Source organism: Capra hircus, chromosome 4 (assembly GCF_001704415.2).
Source record: "Capra hircus breed San Clemente chromosome 4, ASM170441v1, whole genome shotgun sequence".
NCBI classification, from domain to species: domain Eukaryota; kingdom Metazoa; phylum Chordata; class Mammalia; order Artiodactyla; family Bovidae; genus Capra; species Capra hircus.
Genome location: NC_030811.1, coordinates 67346398 through 67366929, shown reverse-complemented (window position 1 = coordinate 67366929; position 20532 = coordinate 67346398).

Sequence of the window (20532 nt, the reverse complement as noted above, 5' to 3'; positions counted from 1 at the left end):
ATTTGTATTGTAATAGAACCTAAACCCATGTTTGCATCGAAATAGACCTACATATGTGTGTGTGTATATATATATACATGCATACGTATATATTACCTTTAATATTTCAAGTAGCACAAATGGAACTCTGTATTTTTAAGTATACAGAGGTACAGATGAATCAAATAAGGTTGTTCCATGTGTATAATAAAATATCAGTCTTGGTGCTATACAGGTTCTCGTGGTATAGCAGTGTGTTGTGTGACTTTTAACAGTACCTTCTGTCGTTTCTTCAGACACTTAATTTCCCTCCCAAAAAACAGTGGAGGGATTCTTACCATCTTTTAAGTGAATCCTCTCCGTCAACCAAATTGTATTTTCAGTGGGTATGTGTTCTACGTCCCTTATTCGTAAATTATACATATCATAAATGCAGTAATAGGGCTTCCCTGGTGGTTCAGACAGTAAAGCGTCTGCCTGTAATGCGGGAGACCCGGGTTCGATTCCTGGGTAGGGAAGATCCCCTGGAGCAGGAAATGGCAATCCACTCCAGCACTCTTGCCTGGAAAATCTCACGGACGGAGGAGCCTGATAGGGGGTTGCAAAGAGTCGGACATGACTGAGCGACTTTACTTTACTTACTTAAGTAAGTAATAAGCTATTTAGTGTATAAAAATATGAAACTAGGAAGGAAATAGACTACATCCTGTGGTTTAACCCCCTTTTCCCCCCAAAATCCCATGGAAATAACAAAAAAATGAGACATTTTAAAAGAATGAAACTCTTCATGAAAGAGGAAATGGAAAAAAAAGTTCTATCACATCCCATAAGTATAACAAAACTAACTTTGATAATATTCAGTGTTGACAAGAATATGGGAAGTAGGTAATCTCACAAACTATTTAGGGAGAAAATAATTGTGTAACTTCTTTGAGAAAAAATTAATTGACCTTTAACCCAGCATTTCACTTCTAATAATTTTTTCTTTTGAATAGTTTACCCATGTTAACAACATTTATTCAAGCATTCACTTAAGTATGGTTTTTAATAAGTAAAACCTGAAAAAATGTGTCTATAGTGATACATCTATCTAGCAAAAAAATATGAAAAAAAATTATGTGCTGATATGGAGAAATATCAGATATAAATAAAATTAAATGCCAGTCAGAAAAATTAAGGAAAACAATTTATGTTAAAAAGGATCATAGATATAGTTATAGTTTCTTCCATGGCCTTAGAGTTAGTTGCTTCATTGTGTCTGACTCTTGGCGACCCCATGGACGGTAGCCCACCAGGCTCCTCTGTTTATGGAATTCTCCAGGCAAGAATACTGTAGTGGGCTGCCATTCCCTACTCCAGGGGATCTTCCCAACCAAGGGATCAAATGCAGGTCTCCTGCACTGTAGGCAGATTCTCTACCTCCTGAGACACTAGAGAAGCACTTCGTGGCCTTAAAATTTCTTTTAAAAATGTCTAATGTGTAGAACTCATGTTGTATTTTTGGTTCTAATTAGATAAGTTAATAAATCACAGTAGTACCAAATATATGAGAAAATGACTAAATCATAAAATTGTAACCTTAAAAAATCCTGGTTCATTTGATAAAAATAAAACATACTAATTTAATATATAAGTAATATTTAATAAAGTTAGTGACTCTCAATAATAAAGCCTTAAAATTGATGAAAAGAGGAAATTCATACATTCTCTCCAGAACAGACAGTGCATATACCTGGCTTATTTATAACTCTTCATCAATTATATAGTGAATATATGAAATATTTCTATATATTTTCTGATTTCATCATGTGTAAATTGAGGAAGACTTACCTAGGAAAGCTGTTTTAAACTCACTTAAGGAAAAAATACTTATATGAATACTAATGTCTCATAGTCATCTAAAATAACAGATATTATGTTATGGACCATCCAAGCTATTAATCACTTTCTCTTGGCTATTCAACTACCAGCTTTTGTTCACTTTATTCATAGTCATCAGAAAAAAATTGTATAGATCTGAAATTCAGACATCTACTTTTTCTATTTCTACTCAAGGAAAAAGATTGATAGAAGAGAATATTAGTCAGAAAAAAACATATGCACAGATATGTATTTAATAGAGGAATTAATTGAAATAACAATGACCTCATAGTGGAAGAATGGTAAAAAGATTAGAACTTAAGAACCATTAGACTGGTAGAATCATTACTCTGAAATGTAATCCAGGATTTGGGGCATTTTATTAGTTTTCAAGCTGTGGACCATGAACTAGTATCCCCAAAATGGTAATGCATTTTACTACTGAAAATATTGGGGCTTCCAAGTTGTCTCAGTGGTAAAGAATCTGCTTGCCAATGCGGGAACTGCAGGAGATGTGGGTTTGATCCCTGGGTTGGGAAGATCCCCTGGAGGAGGGCATGGCTACCCACTCCAGTATTCTTACCTGGAGAATCCCATGGACAGAGGAGCCTCGCAGGCTACAGTCCATGGAGTCACAAAGAAATGGACATGACTGAACAACGGAGCATGCACACATGCACCGAAAAGGTTTCTTTTCTATACTTCTTTTTCTGGCATTCTGTCTGATTAGATGTTCATTTGGGTCCTGCAGCAATAAAACAACTATATTATGACAAAGTATACTTTGAGTTATTGCTAGTTTTGCAGATGTAGGGAGTCTTTAAAACAGAGGCATAAATTGACAGTGGACAGGAACCTTATCAGTGGAGTGGAGATGGGGCCAAAGAGATCAGAAGTCAGAATGCCACTAGCAGCATTGCTATAGACACTTAGGCTCCTTTGGTAAGGTGGTGAAATTGCAACTGGGATTCCCTTGAGAACTCAAAAAAAGGACTGACTTTATTTCAGATTAGGCTTCCCACACGGCACAGTTGTAAAGAATCTGCCTGCCAGTGCAGTAGATGCAAGAGATGGGATTCCGTCCCTGGGTTTGGAAAACCCCCTGGAGTAGGAAATGGCCTTCTTGCCTAGATAATCCCATTAACAGTGGAGCCTGGTGGGCTACAGTCCATAGGGTCACAAAGAGTCAGACATGACTGAACAACTCCACCTTAGGTATTATGCACCAGGAAGTAAGTATAAGAATATAGGAAAGTTTTTTAAAAGAGCAAAAGGACTGAAAACAACTCCAGTGTATATCAATAGGATTCTGGATATACAAACAGGATGGATATATATGTGGTAGTGAAAAGGAATGCTCGACAGCTACAGGTTACATGCAGCCATATGGATGAATCTTAGGAATGGAATATTAGAACATAAAATTTGAAAAACTTTAATTCCCAGAATGCTGCATGTTGTGCTTTACTAAATGTCATGAACAAGCAGGACTAGCCAATATATTACTGATTTATCTATCACATAATGAAATCTTTTTAAAGAAAAAGTAATGACAAATACAGAATTCAAGATGGGGGTTGGTTACTTTGTGGGGTGAGATAAGAAGTCCATATAGATATATGCCAAGTTATTGGCGACTTTTTCATTCTTGGATTATGGTGAGTTCAGAGGCATTTTGATATGATATGTTTATATGTATATGCATATATATATAAAGCATGAATTTATATATGTCAAATATTATATTTTAAAAGGTAATGAAGAAAATAGGTAAGCATTATTTAAGTGATTCTTTAGTAAACTATGTGAGGAGCAAATGTTTTACATAATAAATAGGTATATTTAAAGTCAGACTTAGAGATTTCAATATAACATTAATCTCTGTGAATCTTTAAATGGAGTTATATTTCTTAATTGAAACCTTTAGGGAAATAAAATCTCATAAGTAAATAAGAGTGCCCCACCCTTCAAATTCTCATACCGTTTATCTAACATTTTATCTAAAAGTACAGTTTATTATCCCCTTGATGAATTAAGTATCATTAGTTCCCTGACAGAATTATAAATATCTTTGGGTAAAAAAAGACATTAGTCAACAACTTTTTAGCCCATAAAAGTTTATCTGGTAAGGATATGTCACTTTTGAAAGCATAAAATATCTCTGAGGGAATAGGCAACAGAACATGTATGTTTCACGAGAGGTGGGAGGCCAGGCCTGCAGAATGGAGAAATGGGTAGGATGTGTGGGTTTTGGTAGGACTCGTGGGCAAGGTATGCGGAAATTTACTGTCAGGTTAGGGAATCTTCCAGAGAAGGCAATGGCAATCCACTCCAGCACTCTTGCCTGGAAAATCCCATGGACGGAGGAGGCTGGTGGGCTGCCGTCTATGGGGTCGCACAGAGTCGGACACGACTGAAGCAACTTAGCGGCAGCAGCAGCAGGGAATCTTCAGAAAGGAGAGAAGCAACAAGAGGAGAGGCGGAGGGGAGGCATGTTATACGGCTTATTTAGTGAAGTGAGTGAAGTCGCTCAGTCGTGTCCGACTCTTTGCGACCCCATGGACTGTACCCCACCAGGCTCCTCCATCCATGGAATTTTCTAGGCAAGAGTACTGGAGTGGGTTGCCATTTCCTTCACTGCCATCTTTTCCTTTGTATGCTTGGTCCTTGATTTTTGATTCCTTCCACTCTTGAGCCACTACTGCTTGAACTAGGTGTGTTATGACAGACACTGCCAGTGCTTCATATCCTCTTGGCCCACTCAGGTTCACCTGCAGCTTTGATGCACAGTTATTATATATACCAATGGCTTCCTGTGTTAAGAATCAGTGTCTGTCTGTCTCTACTAGATATGATGTTCACCTAGAGTACAGGGCAAGTCCATTGTGTCTTGTTCATAAAATCACCAAGAGCCACCCTCAAACACTGATGGAAGAGACCTGGCTAAGTACCCCAGCTATCTCCTACCTTAGAGGTGTGTTTACATTGTCTTTGGATGATTCCAAGGGCATTGATTTCCAGTTGCTCACAGTGGTAATTTAGCCATTAACACTTCCTCTTTATGGCCCTCCTCTCTTCCCTTCTCCTTTCGTCATTCTCACACTGTGCTTCCTAGGATCATCCACAAAATAAGCTAATTGACCTAAATCTTTATCTCAGGGTCAGCTTTCAGAGGATGGAAAATTGGCATGTATGCACTCAGATTTTTAAACTCCTTCTCCTTCTTTGTAATTTGTTCAAGAGCATTTCTTGTGGATACAGACAATGCCAGTGTAAATGTTAGATGCTGCAACATTTTAAATATGGTGTATTATTGTGGTATTCATGCTGAAGTATATTTACATAAAATTCTTTTAATCAATACTATTTCTCTTGCTCCTTTTACCATCAGGGCAAAGGCTTACCAGACTGCACAAAATAAAGTTATTTCTGCTGTAGGCAGGTAACTTATCATTAAGCCTCAACTGTCAAACTCAATACAGAAAAATCTAGAAGCCAGTCCCTGAGTGACTGTTTTTGAAGCTGTTGTACATGGTGGGGAGGGTGGAAGTAGGAAAATGAGAAGGAGGAGGAGGCTCATGCCTTTCTAATCAAGAGCTGATGCTTCCCAGCATTGTCACTTTCCCCACATGTCAGTAGAGGAGGGTTTTTCTAATCACCAGTGATCTTTGAAGAGTTCAACAGGCAATTCTATCTTGCATTTTGAGAATTTGGAGCACTAATGCCTCACATCAGAACCAGATTTGTAGATAACCAGTTAGACCCTGCTAAGTCAGTCTGATCCATAGCTAAATATATGTTGAGGGCACTGGAAGTATAGTCTTTTGGATATTTCCTTTCAGTAAATGCAAATAGTACAATGGTACTTAGGATAATAACAGGCAAGCAACTTTTACCAGTGGTTCAAGCTGGGAATCCATGATTATTCAGATATCCATTTGTGTTTGTAAAGAAGCTGGGAAATCTTGGCTTGCCATTTCTGAGATAATTGCACTTGGCAATTTTACAAGACAAATCAGAAAATGATCAGATTTCTCTCAAGCTCTCTTGAACCAGGCAGTGAGTCCAAGTTGAATACACTGTATTTTCACTGAGGTCACAAGGGAACTGGAGGAAAATGCCTCTGACCTCTCAGCAATGTCGGGCTACTCAGGCAGGCAAGGACCCAGAGTCCTGGAATGTAGAATAAGAAACATGGCCCTCTGACCAAGTATGGTGTCTACATTTGATAAAGTCAGAGGAAGATCTATACAGATCGACTGTGAAGCCCTTGGTATCCTTCCTTGACCTCCCCTGAGGACAAGCAACACTAATGAATATGGTTTTCTTAATAACTTAGATCCAATAAGCATCTCAAAATACACAGTGCCTTCTTATATGTGCGTTGAAAATGAGAAACTGGCAAGAACCTCTGTATAGTTCAGAGTAACACTGAAACCCAGAAAGAAAAAGATGTGACCTGGGAGATTTTTATATCTCAACAGCTATTCTAATGTGAAGTGATTCTGAAGTCTTGGGTGAAGACAAAGTGGTCAGGTTAGCAACAATTCTGATACAGTCCACGCTAGAGGAATGTTTCAATGTTCATTTAAGCTCTGAAACCAAACATGGGCCAAGTTTTACACTGGTAATCATTTGTTGCTTTTGTGTTCCTTGGTATACTGGAACCAGCCAGTATTGGTTAGACAGAGCCACTGTGAGCATCTCTTCCAAACTCTATTCAGACACCACATGGTAACTTGAAATTGTCCATCCAGAAACAGGAAGTGGCCACATAAATATAAGTCAGAGCTTCCTCCCACCCCCGCCTGTTGTTAAACATTTATAAATGTCTGCCCATTTATATTGAAATAAGAAACGAAAACAAGCAGAGATCTTCAACTTCTTGCCTTTGGCCAGGGAATTCATCTCACTCAGATACTTTGGTCATGATGAGCCTGGGCCCTGGGGCAGCATTAGAATATTCATGAGTCAGTGTGTTTTTTATCTGGTAAATGTCTAATTTTCAAACTCTGGGCAAGTGACCCAGTCTCTGTGAGATTTTCACTTCTCATATGCAAAAACAGTTGTAATACCTGCTCTAGTTCACAGACATGTGGTATGATTGCAAATGAATAATGCTTGTGAAAAAACTAATTACAATGTATATGAAATTATATATTGTATGGTAAGATATTTAATATGCTAATACATAATATTATGGTGATAATAGTTAATAATTGACATTTATTTAGTGTTTGGTATGTACCTAACACTGTTCTAAGTGTTCTATCTATTTTAGTCATTTTATCCTTATCAACTACATGAGGTAGGTGTAATTATTAGTCCCATTTTACACTTGTGAAAATTAAGGTGCATTGAAGTTAAATAACTTGTCAAAGATCACACCATTAGTAAGTGGCAGAGCTGAGGTGACAAACCCAGGCAGTCTAACTTCAGATCTTGAGCTCTTAACCACTACAGAGATTAAATGTCTAAGGTAAATCATAGATATTTTAATAGATGATTTATTTGCTTTAAGAGTATGAACCTTAATTTCTACATTGGCACCTTTTTAAATAAACCCCAAAATATGATAGTGAAAAGAGAAAAAAATTAAGCCCAGTGGACAATTTCTGTTTGTTTAAGATTTTATATCATATCAAGGATAAAAATATTGATATTAGTATAATGTCAAGAAAACTCCAAGATTTAAACTTTCATGAATCTTTAAAAATAAGAAAAACTGCAGTAAGAGTGCATTATCAAATAACTGGAGAGGGGGAAAACAAAAATATGCTTTACAAAATCAGTGTTATCAGTTATCAGTTTGGTTGTGTGTGTATATATATATCTGTGTGTGTATTTATATTTGAAGCATAGATTTGATCATAGTTTATGTGCAATTTTATAATCTTTTTCAACATAAAATTCCAGCATAAATAGTTTCCATGTTGCTAAAAATACACATAAAAGTTATTTAATGGATATTTAGAATAACTATACCATACATTATTTAAGAGTTTCTCTAATCTTCACATTTACATGTGTTTGCTTATCCTCTTTTTTATTATAAATGATGGCATATTCACCTCTTGTACATATAGCTATTACAATATTTTGAATTATATTTTAATTTTTACAGAGTTTCATAGCTGAAAAATCAATTCAAATGAGATGAAAAATACTGACTTTGCTGTGTGTGCTAGGTTGCTTCAATTGTGTCCGACTGTGTGCAACCTTATGGACTACAGCCTGCTCAGCTCCTCTGTCCATGGAATTCCCCAGGCAAGAATACTGAAGTGGATTCTCATCTCCTTCTCCAGGGGATCTTCCTGACCCAGGGAGAGGACCCAGGGAGAGAACCCAGGTATCTTACGTCTGTCTGCACTGGCAGTCAGGTTCTTTACCACTGACACCACCTGGGAAGACTTTTATTGTCAATGGTATCTCTCTCTATACATAATGGTATTTGTTTATGATGTCATTATCAGAGTAGCAGAGATTCCATGATAGAGGTGTATAGTGGGACTTGAATGTCAAACTAAGATGCATTGTAGGTGATAAAGTTTTTAAGTTTTGGTTAAAATGGCAGCATGTGGCTTTTAGGATGATTGCTCTGAATACAAATGGAAAGTGATCAAAGGAAGTCTAGATTAGTGTCTGGGAGACCAAGCAAGAGGGTTTTAGATGAGTTCAGACAAGATATAACAGTTCTGAATTAGTTCATTAATGGTGGTGGTGGTGGTTTAGTCGCTAAGTTGTATCCAACTTCTGTGATCCCATGGACTATAGCCTGCCAGGCGCCTCTGTCCATGGGATTCTCCAGGTAAGAATACTGGAGTGGGTTGCCATTTCCTTCTCCAAGGTCATTATTAGTAAAGAGTAAAAGAAGAAAATAGATTTGTAAAATAACTGGGTAATAAAATCAACAAGATTGATGACTGATTGAATGGGATATATGAAAAAACTCTTTTGAGGGGAGAAAGCGTCTCAACAAAGTTTGAATATGTTAAATTTGACAGGCCTGCTTTATACACAAGCAGGTACATCATGTATGCAGTTTGATATATGAATAGACATATATGCATTCAAAACTCTGGGAGGAAGTATTATAAAGATATTATTAAATCAGGAGAGTAGATGAGATGTCTTAAAGATAGTGTTAAAAAAAGCAGAGGTCAAAAAACAGGAATCAGAGGACTGAGAAGTCCAAAACGAACAAACAAAAACCAAACAACTAACCAAGAAAGACAGTCATTAAAGAGCTATCGGTAGAAATGGCAGGAAATAGCATACGGAGACAAATGGAAGGAAAAACTTCAACGAAAGGGAAAGTTGTTGGGAATGTCACCAGAAGTCAGAAAACATGATGCCTGAAAGGTGTCCTTTCGGATTTGAAAAACAGAGGCCGCTAGAACAGGCTGTAGGGAGGTCAAACTGCAGATGCCTTTGTATCAAGTTTGTATCAAAGTGAATCAGTTTTCATTCTTCATCTTTACTTGTAATATCTTCTATTAGACAAATTTGGTCTTATTTTTTCAACTTTTTTCTGGGTTTATTGGTGTTTCCTATTCATTTATGTATTGAAGTTAACAGTTCTTAATGAAAGATTCTGGGACCCCCAGGGATTTCCCAAGATCCTTTTAAGGGTTCACAAAGCCAAAAGTATTTTCATAATAATACTAAGACATCATCTACCTCATTCAGCTCTCATTTTCTAATGAGCATACAGTGGAGTTTTCAAAAACTCCGAAGTCTGCAAAAGCAACACCATCATCATTCAGGCAGGTAATGAAATGTGTCTTAGTTAATGAAATCTATTTTCCATAATTGTGTTTTAGTTGTCCAGTTTTGATTTGTCACTGTAGTAAGTGTCAACATATGTAACCCATGAAACAAAAACTCTTCTAGGTCATCAGTAATTATTAAGAATATAAAAGAAGATTGATACCCCTAAAATTAAGAACTGTTGATTGAAACTGTGCTTTCTTTGCTTTCTGTTATGATTTAGAATTTATATGCCTGATTTTATCTCTATGAATGTTTGCCTTTAAGAAAGAACAAATATGCATACTAGTTGTAAACACCAAGAATTGTCACACCTGTTGACACACTGGGCTTCCTTGGTGTTCAGAGGTAAAGAATCCTCCTGCCAATGCAGGAGACATGGGTTCAGTCTCTAGGTCAGGAAGATTGCTTGGAGAAGAGGATGGCAATCTACCCCAGTGTTTTTGCCTGGAAAAATCCCATGGACAGAAGAGCCTGGCAGGGTACAGCTCAGGGGGTTGTAAAAATGTCAGACACACTTAGCAACTAAAACAACAACAACCACATTGATGGAACTAAATTAAAAGTGGAAATATTAAGTAGATAGTTTGTATTCTTCTTCAGTCCTCCTCTGTCCACTTGTTTTGGAAATTCAAATTCAAGGTATAATCAATTTAATTTTCTTGTGTTATCAATCTGATTTTCTCAAGTCATATTTTTGACATGGCTGCCATTTCATATGCAGTTTTTCATGATCATGTTTCATAATTTTTGAGCTTTATATCTTGATTAGTAACAGTAAATCTTTGGAGCCATCATATGGTTGAAAATTTCTTCAAATTGTCTTCATACAGGAATTAAAGCATGACTGGGTGTAGAGTTATCGTATTATATACTTTTATTCTTCCCATAAAATTCTGAATAAGTTGAACCGTATCTTCTGGCTTTTAATATTGGATGAAACCCTGAGAAAAGCTTCATTTTTGGAAAAAAAAAAAATTTTTGGTAGTGTTATGTGCTGAATCATGCCACTCACCAAAAAGTTCATATATTTAAGTCCTAACTTTTAACACAGAATATGACTGAATTTGGAGAGATCTTTTAAAAGTTATATAACTTAAAATTAGGTTATTGGGGTGAGCCTTAATCCAATATGGCTGGTATGCTTATAAGAAGTAAGGATTAGCACAAACACCCAGAGGGAAGACCATGTGAAAACACATAGAGAAGAGAGCCACTGACAAACTCAGGGGAAACAAACCCCACCAAAACTTTGATCTTGAACTTCTAGCCTCCAGGACTATAAGGAATAGATTTCTGTTGTGTAAACCTTCTAGTTTGTGGTACTTTGTTATGGCAGCCCTAGTAAACTAATACGGGTAGGAAGCTTAACTATTTTTGTCTGCTAAGTCGCTTTGGTCATGTCTGACTCTGTGCGACCCCACAGACGGCAGCCCACCAGGCTCCCCCGTCCCTGGGATTCTCCAGGCAAGAAAACTGGAGTGGGTTGCCATTTCCTTCTCTAATGCATGAAAGTGAAAAGTGAAAGTGAAGTCACTCAGTCGTGGGCGACCCCATGGACTGCAGCCCACCAGGCTCCTCCGTCCGTGGGATTTTCCAGGCAATAGTACTGGAGTGGGTTGCCATAACTCTACAAAGAAATTTGTGTGTGATATCATTATTCCAGAAGTTCACAATACAATTACCTGGTGCTTTGGAAACTGCAGTACAGAATACTGTAATATTTTTGCAGAATGTTATTGGTGTTTTTTTCTTAAAAAGGAAATTCACGGTAATGTCAGAAAGCACCAGATAATAGCACAATTTCTTATAGATGTTAATATGTAATTGTTCATCTTAAATCTCTCAGATGGATTTCTAATTTGTTACCATTTTCTGAAACCCGCCTCTTTTTAAATTGAAACGGCAATCCAATGAACAGTAAGAATACAAGAATTTTTTTAAATTGCTTTTAATATTTGTTGCAGAAGGAGATCTTTCCATCTGTAGACTTGTAGCTTTTCCCAGATACAAAAAGGATTTTTCTACCAATTAAGGTTGAGGGTTATTGTTCGTTTCCCATTTGATCTAATTCCTTTTTCTAAAATACCATTGGCCATGAATATAGTTTCATTTTTTCCTATTTTACATTCTAATCGTTTATCTTTTCATCTCTTGTCTTTATGTTTTATGCTCTGGGGGGCTTCTCAAGGTTTTCTTAATCACTGATTTGATTTTATGAAGTATTGATTTTTCTCCTTTTATTCCTAAAGCTGATGTATATTCAGATGTTTTATATTCAGTTTCCTTATAATCTGCTGCTGCAACTAAGTCACTTCAGTCTTCCCCAACTCTTTGTGACCCCAAACCCCATGGACTATAACATACCAGGCTCCTCTGTCCATGGGATTCTCCAAGAAAAAATACCGGAGTAGGTTTCCATGCCCTCCTCCAGCAGATCTTCCCAACCCAGGGATCAAACCTATGTCTCTTGTGTCTCCTGCATTGGCAGGCAGGTTCTTTACCACCAGTACCATCTGGAAAGCCAAATTTCCTATATAGTTCCTTGTTTTATCCCTGCCCTGTCTTACATATTTCGGCTATTTATTAAGCATTCCGTTCATCTGAGATTATTTTGTCGTATTTAATATAGGTCACCATTTTCAGTGTTCATTTTCCTCCCTTTAATAATAAGTACAAGATCTGCTTTTCCCGAGACATTTCTGTTTACTGTAGTAAATAGTTAAAATTTCCTTTTATTTTCATTCTTGAGAAAATTTGTTTTTCATCTTGGGTTATGGTATAGATTCTTTCTGTTGGCTTCATAGTGAGTGTGTGCAATGAGTGCATAGGGTTTACTTGGGTGTTTGCAAATGCACAAACTCAGTAATAATAGGACTCTTCAGGTTAGTTGTTTGCCAGTATTTGGGGTAGGAGGACTTTTCGTCATTGTCCTCATTGCTTACACAGATGCTATCAGCATCTACTTCAAGTTTTTAAGTCAGACAGAATGGTCTCCCCCACATGAATTTTTAATGTCCTGTCATTATCTAATAGTTAATAGTGGATACATTTATGATTACTATGTGCCAGCTATTATTCTAAGTGCTTTAGGTATTTCCTCTCATTTCACCCTCACAAAAACCTTTGGGGAACCTGAGGCACAATTAAGTCAAGTAACTACCCCAGTTCTGTCAGTCATGTCAAACTCTTTGTGGCCCCATGGACTGCAGCATGCCAGGCTTCCCTGTCCATCACCAACTTCCGGAGCTTATTCAAACTCATGTCTATTGAATCAATGATGCCATCCAACCATCTCATCCTCTGTTGCCCCCTTCTCCTTCTGTCTTCAATCTTTCCCAGCAGCAGCATCTTTTCCAATGAGTCAGTACTTTTCATCATGTGGCCAAAGTATTGGAGCCTCAGCTTCAGCATCAGTCCTTCCAATGAATATTGAGGACTGATTTCCTTTAGGATAGACTGGTTGGATCTCCTTACAGTCTAAGGGACTCTCAAGAGTCTTCTCCAACACCACAGTTCAAAAGTATCAATTCTTCCACGCTCAGCTTTCTTTATAGTCCAATTCTCACATCTGTACATGACTAATAGAAAAATAGTAGCTTTGACTAGACAGACCTTTGTTAGGAAAGTAATGTATTTGCTTTTTAATATTCTGTCTAGGTTGGTCATAGCTTTAGTACAAGGAGCAAGTGTCTATTAATTTCATGGCTGCAGTCACCATCTGCAGTGATGTTGGAGCCCAAAAAAGTAAAGTTTGTCACTGTTTCTGTTGTTTCCCTATCTACATGCCATGAAGTGAAGGGACCAGATGCCATGATCTTAATTTTCTGAATGTTGAGTTTTATGCCAAGTTTTTCATTTTCCTCTTTCACTTTCATCAAGAGGCTCTTTAGTTCCTCTTCACTTTCTTCCATAAGTGTGGTGTCATCTGCATATGTGAGGTTATTGATATTTCTCCTGGCAATCTTGATTCCAGACTGTCCTTCATCCAGCCCATCATTTCACGTAATGTACTCTGCATAGGATGGAGAAGTTCTATACAGTCAGCAAAAACAAGACTGGGAGTTGGCTGTGGTACAGACCATGAATTCTTTATTGCCAAATTCAGATTTAAATTGAAGAAATTAGGGAAAACCACCAGACCATTCAGGCATGACCTAAATCAAATCCCTTAACAATTATACAGTGGAAGGGATAAATAGATTCAAGGGATTAGATCTGATAGAAAGAGTGCTTGAAGAACTATGGACAGAGATTCATGACATTGTACAGGAGGCAGGGATCAAGACCATCCCCAAGGAAAGAAATGCAAAAAGGCAAAATGGTTGTCTGAGGAGACCTTACAAATAGCTGTGAATAGAAGAGAAGTGAAAAGCAAAGGAGAAAAGGAAACATTACCTATTTGAATGCAGAGTTTCATAGAATAGCAAGGAGAGATAAGAAAGCCAACCTCAGTGATCAATGCAAAGAAATAGAGGGAAAAAAAGAATGAAAAAGACTAGAGCTCTCTTCAAGAAAATTAGAGATACCAAGGGAACATTTCATGCTAAGATAGGCACAATAAAGGACACAAATGTTATGGACCTAACAGAAGCAGAAGATATTAAGAAGAGGTGGCAAGAATATACAAAAGAACCATACAAAAAAGATCTTCATGACCCAGATAATCACCATGGTATGATCACTCACCTAGAACCAGACATCCTGGAATGCAAAGTCCAGTGGGCCTTAGGAAGCATCACTATGAACAAAGCTAGTGGAGGTGATGGAATTCAAGTTGAGCTATTTCAAACTCTGAAAGATGATGCTGTGAAAGTGCTGCACTCAATATGCCAGCAAATTTGGAAAACTCAGCAGTGGCCACAACTGGAAAAGGTCAGTTTGCACTCCAATCCCAAAGAAAGGCAATGCCAAAGAATGCTCAAACTACCACACAGTTGTACTCATCTCACACGCTAGTAAAGTAATGCTCAATCTTTTCCAAGCCAGGCTTTAACAATATATGAACCATGAACTTTCAGATATTCAAGCTGGATTTAGAAAAGGCAGAGGAACCAGAGATCAAATTGCCAACATCTATTGGATCATCAAAAAAGCAAGAGAGTTCTAGAAAAACATCTGCTTTATTGACTACGACAAAGCCTTTAACTGTGTGGATCACAACAAACTCTGGAAAATTCTGAAAGAGATGGGAATACCAGACAACCTGACCTGCCTCCTGAGAAATCTGTATACTGGTCAAGAAGCAACAGTTAGAACTGGACATGGAACAACAGACTGGATCCAAATAAGGAAAGGAGTACGTCAAGGCCGTATACTTTCACCCTGCTAATTTTTCTTATATGCAGAGTACATCATGTGAAATACTGGGCTGGATGAAGCACAAGTTGGAATCAAGATTTCCAGGGAGAAATATCAATAACCTCAGATATGCTTGCAGATGACACCACCCTTGTGGCAGAAAGTGAAGAAGACCTAAAAAGCCTCTTGATGAAAGTGAAAGAGGAGAGTGAAAAACTTGACATAAAACTCAACATTCAGAAAATTAAGATAATTGCATCTGGTTCCATCACTTCATGGCAAATAGACGGGGTAACAGTGAAAACAGTGAGAGACTATTTTGGGGGGCTTCAAAATCACTGCAGATGGTGACTGCACCCATGAAATTAAAAGACGCTTGCTCCTTGGAAGAAAAGTTATAACCAAGCTAGATAGCTTATTAAAAGCAGAGACATTATTTTGCCAATAAAAGTTCATCTAGTGAGCTATGGTTTTTCCAGTAGTCATGTATGGATGTGAGAGTTGTACCATAAAGAAAGCTGAGCACCAAAGTTTTGATGTTTTTGAATTGTGGTGTTGGAGGAGACTCTTGAGAATCCCTTGGACTGCAAGGAAATCCAATCAGTACATCCTAAAGGAAATCAGTCCTGAATGTTCTTTGCAAGGACTGATACTGATCTTTGGCCACCTGATGCAAAGAACTGACTCATTTGAAAAGACCCTGATGCTTGGAAAGATTGAAAGCCAGAGGAGAAGGGGACAACAGAGGATGAGATGGTTGGATGGCATCATGGACTCAATGGACATGAGTTTTAGTCAACTCCAGGATTAGTGATGCATAGGGAAGCCTGCTATGCTGCAGTTCATGGGGTCACAAAGAGTCAGACATGACTGAGCGACTGAACCGAACTGACTCTGCGTAAAAGTTAAATAAGAGTAACAATACACAGCCTTGATGTACTCCTTTCCCAATTTGGAACCAATCTGTTGTTCCATGTCCAGTTTTAACTGTTCCGTCTTGTCCTGCATACAGCTTTCTCAAGAGGCAGTTCAGGTGGTCTGGTATTCCCATCTCTTTAAGAATTTTCCACATTTTTTTGTGATTCACACAGTCAAAGGCTTTGGCATAGTCAATAAAGCTGAATTAGACATTTTTCTGGAACTCTTTTGCTTTTTCGATGATCCAATGGATACTGGCAATTTGATCTCTGATTCCTCTACCTTTTCTAAATGCAGCTTGAATATCTGGATGTTCACAGTTCACATACTGTTGAAGCCTGGCTTGGAGGATTTTGAGCATTACTTTACTAGTGTGTAATATGAGTACAGTTGTGTGGTAGTTTGAACATTCTTTGGCATTGCTTTTCTTTGGGATTGGAGTGCAAATTGTTTCCAGTTGTGGCCACTGCTGAGTTTTCCAAATTTGCTGCTTATTGAGTACAGCACTTTCACAGCATCATCTTTTAGGATTTGAAGTAGCTCAACTTGAATTCCATCACCTTCCCTAGCTTTATTCATAGTGATGCTTCCTAAGGCCCTCTGGACTTCACATTCCAGGATGTCTGGTTCTAGGTGAGTGATCACACCACTGTCATTATCTGGGTTGTGAATATCTTTTTTGTATAGTTCTTCTGTGTATTCTTGCCACCTCTTCTTAATATCTTCTGCTTCTGTTAGGTCCATACGATTTCTGTCTTTTATTGTGCCCATCTGCATGAAAAATTCCCTTGGTTATCTCTGATTTTCTTGAAGAGATCTCTAGATTTTCCCATTCTATTGTTTTCCTCTATTTCTTTGCATTGATCACTGAGGAAGGCTTTCTTATCTCTCCTTGCTATTCTTTGGAACTCTGCATTCAAACAGGTATATCTTTCTTTCCTTTTCTCCTTTGCCTTTAGCTACTTTTCTCAGTCATTTGTTAGCACTCCTCAGACAACCATTTTGTCTTTTTGAATTTCTTTTTCTTTGGGATCGTGTTGATCACTGCCTCCCATACAATGTCATGCCCAAGCCATGGAATATTAAGGAGCGAAGCCTAGGTACCTGACCACTGTGCAGTAGCATCTCTTGTATGGACTGAGATGAGATGTCCTTCTCCCATTGCCTCATCATCTGAACATACAAAATTATTTCATATGTTGTTGTTCAACTGCTCAGTCATATCCAATTCTTGTTTGCCTCATGAACTGCAGTACTCCAGAGTTCCCTGTCCTTCACAATCTCCTGGAGCTTTCTCAAGCTCACGTCCATTGAGTCAGCAATGCCATCCAACCATCTCATCCTCTGTCATCCCTTTCTCCTCCTGCCTTCATTCTTTCCCAGCATTAGGGTCTTTTCCATTGGGTCAACTCTTTGCATCAGGTGGCCAAAGTATTGGAGCCTCAGCTTCAGCATCAGTCCTTCCAGTGAATATTCAGGGTTGATTTCCTTTAGGATTGACTACTTTGATCTCCTTGCAGTCCAAGGGACTCTCAGGAGTCTTCTCCAACACCACAGTTCAAAAGCATCAATTCTTCATTTCTCAGCCTTCTTTATGGTCCAAACCTCACATCTTTACCTGACTACTGTGAAAACCATAGCTTTGGGACCGGATGCCATGATCTTAGTTTTGTGAATGTTGAGTTTTAATTATGTCATATCTTCACCCATTATTTTAAAAAGTTCTATAATTCTTTTCTTACTTAAAAAGATTACTTCGGAGTACAGTGCATACTAATTTGTTCCTACCTTGCTACCCTCCTGTTGCCTTGTAAAATTCCCATGACAAGAGAGGATGTTGCACTGGCCATGCCTTTCTATGACTGACTTGGTATTGTTCTTGGAAAATAGTCTTCAATTAGATACAGAAAGAGAGGTTCTGATGGAATAATGGTTTGTAATGGTCCTGTCTAGCTCAAACAGTATCTTTGACACAGTAGAGAGGTGCATGCAGAATTCTCTCTGTTAAGACATCAAGTTTTTGACACAAGCTCACAGTGGGATTCGATGGAAATGTCCTTCTTTGTTCCTGCCTAGCCCTGATAATCTGCCTTAGGGCTCCTCTACTTTGGTCCTGGAAATTCCTCCTGGGATCACACAGATTGTAAAGAACATTCCTAGTTACTAGCATTACTGAAACTGTGCTTGTCTTTGTTCATTTGCATGAATACATAAAAGGGAAAGCTTAACCTTATTATTTTCTACAAAGTGGCAAGCCAGTCTGATGTTCTAACCAGGCAGTTTGGAGGATGGAGAATGAGGGTTAGGTGTGTGAGTGAGTTCACTGAAGGCAAATGTTGACAATGTAGATGAGACAATTTCCAAAAATAAAAAATAAAAATTCTAAACATCAAGGCCAGAGCTGTGATGGAAAGGAAGAAATTAACTTAAAAAGGACCAAAGTAGTGGCAGTCAGGTAAATGAGCCAGTGAAACTTAGAGAAAATATCCACTATGGTTATGATCTACAATGAATATAATTCTTATGTAGATATCTTATGTAGATATCTTGGCTATTTCACAGCTAGAAGTAAGTTATCAAGGCCAACTAATTTAATTTATTAAAAGTGAAAGTGAAAGTTGCTCAGTGGTATCCAACTCTTTGTGACCCCATGGACTATACTGTCCATGTAATTCTCCAGACCAGAATACTAGGGTGGGTAGCCTTTCCCTTCTCCAGGGGATCTTCCCTACCCAAGGATTGAACCTAGGTCTCTGGCATTACAGGTGGATTCTTTACTGGCTGAGCCACAAGGGAAGCCCATTTTTTTAAATTATTATATGTTAATCTATTAGGACAAAAATCATTTAAATCAATCCAAACCCCATCATCTAAGGTGCCAAAGACTATAACTCTAAGGCATCCTAAGAAGAGGGAGATTCTTAACCAGATTTTTTTCTATGGATTGGTTGCATTGGTCTAGGTTTGTTGGGCTTTCACTGAAGTAAAAGATGGTATCTGTGGGAGTATATAACATCTTGTATGAAATATTCAAATTTTCTATTTTGAGTGAATAGGCAGATGAAGGTGTAGACTATGGAAGCTTAGTGAATGGCAGTGAAGCTAGTATAGGTTCATCTGGACATGCACAACAGGAGACCCAAGGCTCAGACTTATGCCCTCAGTCACTCTAAGTAGTTGACTTCTGGCAAAGTGGTTACTTAGAGAGCCAAACAGGAGAGTATTTTCCTCCCGAATGGTTTTCCCTTTGGCCTCATGCTAATTGGGATAATCAGGTTGCTAGGTTACTCTTTGATGTAAAAAATAAGGTCAGTGAATCACTAATGTAAGGTATGCGTGGCACATGTCAGTGAGGCAATGAAATGCATCATCCTCATGCTGAAGATCAACCACCACTAAGATAGATTTATGTTTATCAAAGCTGTTAGAAAAAGAATAAAATCCAGGGCAACTGTATTCTGAAAATATTGGAACATCAAGAAGATACAAAAAATTCTTCAGTTTTTTAACCTGGTCCTTGATACCAGCATATGTGTCATATATAGGTGGTAGCATACTACAACAGATGCTCCCAAAAATGAAGTCTATGAAATTCCCCATGGTCTGCATTTAATATCACGAATTTTCCTCAGCATTTTCTGTTCTTCCCAAATATTCACACATACTGACCCGCGTGTTAGGAACTCTTAAATTACTACTGCAACTAGATATTTACTTGTAATTTTTTTCAGGTTAAAATGAGTGGCTAAAAAGTCCCTAACAGGGCTTATCCTACAGTGAGACTGAGCACATCATCATCTTGTCCTGGCTTTGAGAAGCAACCTCTCTGTGATTTCAACTGTTTTCTTTCGAACCTGGGACTCAAAATGCCCTGAGCACCAGCACATATTAATACATCTATTATACATTCTAGTACATGTATATATACATTCTAGTACATGCAGTTTTTCAACCTCAGTGATCTCAGCCTGTTTAGAATCTTGACATTTACTTGGTGGGAGAAACTACTGGTTCAACAAGATGCATTTCTATTCCTTCTTAGGCTACTGAACTGACTATATTTTTTTTCCATTTTTTAGTTTATATTGAAGTATAGTTGATTACAAATGTTGTGTTAGTTTCAGATGTGCAGAAATGTGATTCAGTTATACCAGGTTCTATTAATTTTCAAGGTTTTGTTCTCATTTAGGCTTTTACAAAATATTGAGCAGAGTTCCCTGTGCTATACAATGGGTCCTTATTGGTTATCTGTTTTAAGTGTGTTCACGTCAATCCCAAATTCCCAATCTATACTTCCCTCCCACCCTTCCTCCTTGGTAACCATAAGTTCATTTTGTAAGTCTGTGTATCTGTTTCTGTTTTGGAAATAAGTTCATTTATATCATTTTTCCTTAGTTTCTGCATATAAGAAATATCATATGATATTTGTGTTTCTCTGTCTGACTTACTTCACTTAGTATGACAATTTCCAGGTCTATCGATGTTGCTGCAAATGGCATTATTTCATTCTTTATGATGGCTGAGTAACATCCCATTGTGTATATACACACACACTACACCTTCATTATTGATTTATCTGTCAGTGGACGTTTAGGTGGTTTCTATGTCTTGACTCTTGTAAATAGAGTTGCTATGAACACTGGTGTGCATGTTTCTTTTCAAATTAGAGGTTTCTTTAGATATATGGCCAGAAGTGGGATTCCC